Source organism: Manihot esculenta, chromosome 2 (genome assembly GCF_001659605.2).
Source record: "Manihot esculenta cultivar AM560-2 chromosome 2, M.esculenta_v8, whole genome shotgun sequence".
Lineage (NCBI taxonomy): Eukaryota > Viridiplantae > Streptophyta > Magnoliopsida > Malpighiales > Euphorbiaceae > Manihot > Manihot esculenta.
The window spans coordinates 10,634,677-10,641,615 of NC_035162.2; positions in this window are offsets into that span (position 1 = coordinate 10,634,677).

Here is a 6,939-nt window from a genome sequence, read left to right on the forward strand (position 1 = left end):
GCTCTGTTGGACGCCGCCGGTAACCCCACTACGAAGTCCATAGCTATATTTTCCCATTTCCATTCTGGAATAGGTAGCGGGTTAAGCATTCCAGCCGGCTTCTGATGTTCCAGCTTCACCCTCTGACACACTTCGCAGGCTGACACAAACTGTGCCACTTCTTTCTTCATAGCTGGCCACCAATAAACCTTCTTCAAATCTTGATACATCTTGGTAGCTCCGGGGTGAATGCTGTATCTTGCATTATGAGCCTCTCTCATAATGTCTCCTTTTAGCCCAAAGTCATCTGGTACACATAGTCTGCTCCCAAAGCGGAGGATCCCCTTGCTGTCAAATCTGAACTCACTATCATTGCCTGACTGAATAGTCCTGGCAATCTTCACTAACTCCGGGTCCTCATGCTGTTTCTGAGCCACCTGCTCCAGAAACACGGGTGCCACCCTCATCTGGGCCACCAAGGCACCTGTACCAGACAGCTCCATCTGTAGACCTTCCTCAATAAGCTTGTAGAACTCCTTCACCACTGGCCTCCTCTCTGCCGATATGTGGGATAAACTACCGAGTGACTTCCGGCTTAGGGCGTCTGCCACGACATTCGCCTTACCCGGATGATACTGAATCTTGCAATCATAGTCACTCAGCAGCTCCACCCATCTCCTCTGTCTCAAATTCAGATCCCTCTGACTCAAGATGTACTGCAGGCTTTTATGATCTGTGAAGATCTCACATTTTACCCCATAGAGGTAGTGCCTCCACATCTTGAGTGCAAAGATTACTGCTGCCATCTCAAGGTCATGTGTGGGGTAATTCAACTCATGCTTCTTCAGCTGCCTAGAAGCATAAGCAATCACCTTCTCATTCTGCATCAGTACACAACCCAGTCCCACACGGGACGCATCACAAAAGACCGTAAAGTCCTCATCACTAGATGGCAGAGCTAAAACTGGTGCTGAAGTCAACATCTTCTTAAGCTCTTCAAAACTCTCCTCGCATTGGTCGGTCCACAGAAACTTCTGATTCTTCCTGGTTAGTCTGGTCAGAGGAGCTGCTATATTTGAGAAGTCCTGAACGAACCTCCTGTAGTAACCTGCCAAACCCAAGAAACTTCTAATCTCTGTCACTGAAGTGGGTCTAGGCCAGTTAGCCACAGTTTCAGTCTTCTTGGGGTCTACCTCTATACCATTCTCTGACACTACATGCCCCAAGAACGAAATGCTCCTTAGCCATAACTCACACTTAGAGAACTTGGCATACAAGCCATGTTCCCTCAAGGTCTGCAAGACCAACCGCAGATGATGGGCATGCTCCTCTGCATTCCTGGAATACACTAAGATATCATCTATGAAGACAATAACGAAGTGATCCAGGTACTGGCTAAACGCTCTGTTCATGAGATCCATGAATGCTGCAAGGGCGTTGGTTAACCCGAACGGCATTACAAGGAACTCAAAATGCCCATATCTGGTCCTGAAGGCTGTCTTCGGCACGTCTTCATCCCTTATCCTTAGCTGATGGTACCCCGATCTCAGATCTATTTTGGAGAAACAACCCGCTCCTGCTAGCTGGTCAAATAGATCATCGATCCTTGGCAGAGGGTACCTATTCTTGGTAGTGACTTTGTTCAACTGTCTGTAGTCGATACAAAGTCTAAGGGATCCATCCTTCTTTCTCACGAATAAAACTGGTGCACCCCAAGGTGAAGTACTCGGTCGGATGAAGCCCTTTTCTACCAACTCTTGCAACTGTTCTTTCAACTCCTTCAACTCGGCTGGGGCCATCCTGTAGGGAGGGATAGAGATTGGTCGAGCTCCAGGCACCAACTCTATCTCCCTAGCAGGTGGTAAAATTGGAAGCTCATCAGGAAAGACATCTTGAAACTCTCTAACAACTGGCACCGAGGCCGGCTCCCTGACCTGACTGTCTAGCTCTCTCACATGAGCTAAGTACCCCTGACATCCCTTCCTAAGCAACCTATGAGCCTGAAGAGCTGATATCAGACCTCTAGGTGTGCCCCTCTTGTCTCCTCTGAAGACGACCTCTGACCCGTTCTGATCTCTGAACCTGACTACCTTGTCCCTGCAGTCCAAGGTAGCATCATGGGTAGATAGCCAATCCATCCCTAGAATGACGTCAAAGTCTGTCAAATCTAGAACCACAAGGTCGGCGGAGAGGCATCTTCCCTCAACAAAAACTGGACTGTACTGGCAGACTGACACTGCCACTGACGGGTCACACTTGGGTCCACTGACCCATAGGGGACACTCTAACCCAGAGACTATCAGACCCAACCTCTCAACGGCTCTCGGAGCAATAAATGAATGAGATGCACCCGGGTCCATTAATGCATACACATCAGAACACCCAATGACGAGATTACCTGACACCACGGTGTTGGATGTGTTAGCCTCCTGCTGAGTCATGGTGAAGATCCTGGCTGGAGCTGATGGACCTTCACCTCGGGAACCAGAAGAAGAGGCTGCCCCTCTCCCTCTACCTCTGCCACTGCCCTGAGTTGTGGCTGGAACTGCTGGCTGTGCCACACTACCAGAAGCTGTCTGCTGGGGCTGGCCCATAAAAGGCGCTCTAGGACAATCCCGAGCCATGTGTCCCTCCTTTCCACATCTGAAACATGTATTAGTCCCAGCACGACACACTCCCCTGTGTGGTCTTCCACATCTCTGGCATTCTGTACCATCTGAGCCTGAGCTCGAGCCACCGCCAAATCCCAGACTGGATTTCAACTTGTTCCAAAACTTATTCTTCTTCGGCTTCTTGGTGGTGTTATCCCACCTCTTCTTACCTGAGCTCTGAGAAGAGAAACCTGGTCCTCCTCTGCCTGGGGTCTTAACCCCTGAAGACTGGGTCACTGACTGCTTCACTGACCCCTCAACTATAGCACTTGCCTCCATTCTTCGAGCCATATCCACCACAGTGTGGAAACTTTCTCTCTCAGCTGACTGAACCAACGAGGAGTACCTGGAATGCAGCTTCATAACATATTTTTTGGCTTTCTTCGTATCTGAATCTAGAGCTTGCCCTGAAAAAGGCAATAGCTCTAAGAATTTATCTGTGAACTCCTCTACACCCATGTGCTCTGACTGCCTCAGTTGCTCAAACTCAATCATCTTCAGTTCTCTAGAACTGTCTGAAAAAGCCCATCCAGCAAACTCATTCGCAAATTCCTCCCATGTCATACCGTCTAGTCTCGGGTCCACATAACACTTGAACCATTCTCGTGCCTTCTTGCACTTTAAAGTGAACCCTGCCATCTGAATGGCCCTGCTGTCACTTGCCCCTAGCTCATCAGTTATTGTCTTCACTACTCTCAGATACTCAAAGGGGTCATCCCCTGACTTGTATTTGGGAGCATCTAGCTTGAGGTAATCTGTCATCTTTACCTTGCTCCCATCAACTGAGCTAGGTCTAGGAGGTTGAGTAACTGGGGCTGCTGGTTCTGTAGGTGGTGGAGGTGGAGGTGCAGCATTCTCAGAGGTGGGGTTTGCCGGGTTTGGATAGAAGGGTGAGGGTGGATAAGCTGGGTACTGTGTGTAAGGTGGATAGAAAGGTGGATAAGGCATGTAGGTAGGGTAGGGGTTAAAACTGGAATAATCCGATGTACCTCCCATCGGATACCCTGAACCCTGTGGGAAGGGTGGATAATGGGGTGGAAAACCATACCCCGAGGCCTGAACGCCTCCCTGAGATTCCCCTGTCCCTTCTTCCTCCATGCTCACATCCAAGTTCCCATCCCTCCTCTGATCCTCTTCTGTAACCTCCCTCACATCGGAAGAACTTCCTCCTCTATCTGTCCCCCTTCTGCTAGCATCAAAAGACCTTCTAGGGTCCCTTGACACTCTCTCTCTGTTGGCTCTACAAGATATTGCCCTAGGCAATGTAGGAGGACGGGCGCTCGTGCCCTCATCCTCAGGTGGCACTCCAGTCAATCGTGCAGATCGACGAGTTCCTCTCATCCTGTTTTCTGAAAACAGTACACATCAAGCAAGCATTAGCATCATATGGTTCATGCGGGCACACATGAACCCTCATCACATAAACATATCATTCATATCATAGCATATCATTAATGCACATGCATAAAGTCATGGCATTTCACATCATCATGCAAGACAGGACTCAACATCCTATCCTAGTGGACATGACCTTCATATTGTGCTTGACCTTCTAGAACATCTATGAGCCCGACACTCTAGGTCCGATCCTATGAACCTAGGGCTCTGATACCATTCTGTAACGACCCGAAAATCGGACCGCTACCGGCGCTAGGATCCAGATCGGCTTAAGGCCGCCGGGACCCGTAGCAAGCCTGACATAACCTGTAAACCTGTATAATCCCATACATGATCAACAACATGCATAAAAATTTAAACTTTTCTTTCAAAACCTCCAACTCAACCTGAACATACATGTACATAGTCATGATCATAATCGTGATCCCTCAGTGGGATCTCATCAATGCCCCAACGGGCAATACAACATGAGATGAGTTGGCTAACATCAGTATCATCAAATATCTAAGATCATGCATCAACAAAGGATTACAATACTCATAGGGTCAAGCACATCTATTACCTCAATATACCTCATTACATAACATACTGTAATTTCTTACATTACATCATAGTACAATTATCATGTCCACAATCTAACTATTACATAGACATACTTCAAAACTCTGGCTAACCTCCTGGTCTACCCTGTACCTGCACAGCTGGGGTTAGGGGAGAGGGGTGAGCTACAAAGCCCAGTGAGCAGAATAGTAGAAAATAATATATTAAAATTTCATGCTTTCGTGGAATGCAACACATCACAACAAATCACATCTCGGATGGTATTGTCACCAATAGTCCTCTACATAGTCCAACTGTGCCGGGACGTAGAATGGGTACAACCGGTCTTTCCTTTAACATAACATATCATACAGTCCAACTGTGGCAGGGACGTAGAATGGGTACAACCTGGACTTTCTCTTACATCGTGCCAGGGACGTAGAATGGGTACAACCTAGACTTCCATACCGTATCATGCCGTAGCATCATCATGCCATATGAGGACTAAAGGGTCATCCAATAACCAATCCACATCAACATCATAAATGCAATGCAACATATTCGTGAATACTAATGCAAACAACCTACTATATCTCATGGCATTCATGATGCATGGATCATGCTCAAAATTCATAATTCATTTAATTTAAAACTTAAGGTTCATTCCACTCACCTCTGGCTAGCTCTGACAAACTCTGTAGCAGCTGGCTCACTGCTGGGGTCCTCGGTTCCTCGGGTCCGAACCTACACAGGTGGACTCCGATGAGGGACCAAACGTACATAAACATAACTCTAACATACTCCCCAAAAACCCCCTAAAACATCATAAAACAACTACCTAAAAACATGCAAGAAATGGCTGGACAGGGCACTTTCAGCGGCAGGTTTGGCGGCCGAAAGTCCCTCCAGAGCCGAAAGTCAGGCAGGTTCGGCGGCACCTTCGGCGGCCGAAACTCCCAGACAGAGGCGAAACTCATGCATGTTCGGCGGCACCTTCGGCGGCCGAAAGTCCCAGACAGAGACGAAAGTCTCTTTTCGGGGGCAACTTCGGCAGCCGAAAGGCCTGCCTCCCCAGCCATGTTCGGCGGCCGAAAGTGCCTTCGGCTGCCGAACCTGGTTTCTGCCAAATGGCAGAAACTTGGCTCCTTTATGCACATTCGCCACCCAACTCTCAATTCATGCATAAACTCAACCAAAACATGCATACAAGCTCCTAGGGGCCTCAAACAAACAAATACCCCAACTACAACACTTCAAGCATACTCAAACATGCCACATTGTTCAAAAATCACAAAAAAAAAACCTAACATTTGCTTAAAAACTCATACAACCCTATACATGCCATTCTACCCCATAAAATCACTTAAAACTTACTTAAAACATGCATTGAGCTTAAGATCGGCTCTTACCTCTTGAAGATCGAGAGAGAGACGACCTAAACTTGGAGATCCAAGAAAATGAGCTCCTGAGTTCCCAAAGCTCCAAAACTTGTTTCAAAAGTTCAAAACCTTCAATGCAAGCTTAAAACTCAAGAAAAATGGTGGGGATTTGGAGGAAAAACACTAGATTTGGAAGAGGGAGGTTGGAAGCTAGCTGTGGCCGAAAATGGAAGAAAGCTCGTCCATTTCGGCTAAGGGTCCCTTTTATAGTGGCTGGCCAGGCCACGTTCGGGGGCCGAAAGCGCTCCCGCACGCATGCCATGTTCGGCGGCCGAACTTGACTTTCGGCGGCCGAACCTGGTCTGCTCTCACTCATGCTTTCGGGGGCCTAACGTGCCTCCAAAACGCATGCATGTTCGGCGGCCGAACTTGACTTTCGGCGGCCGAACCTGGGTTTTCCTCCAAAGACTTTTCATGTAAAACTTTTTAAATTTTCATATTTAAAACCATGAAATACTTTAAAACATTTTATGAAAACATGTTTCTACCCTACTAGAGGCTTCCGACATCCGAGATTCCACCGGACGGTAGGAATTCCGATACCGGAGTCTAGCCGGGTATTACAGTACTTATACATGACTGTACTAAACATAACATCTCAACATTATTCATGTCCACACTATCTATTACATAACCAAGACTTCATTACTCTTGCTGACCTCCTGGTCTACCCTGTACCTGCAAACCTGGGGGTTAAGGGAGAGGGGTGAGCTACTAGAGCCCAGTGAGCAGAATAGTAAAAACATATATTAACATTCATGCTTTCATGAAATGAGTCACATCACAGACAATTCACATCAAGGGTAAACCTGTCACCAAATAGTCCCAGCATCATATCCATGCCAGGCCGTAGAATGGGGTCCTGGTCTTCCTGTCATTTCATAACATTACTTACCATTGCCCCAGGGCCTCATCTGGCACCTGGTCTTCGC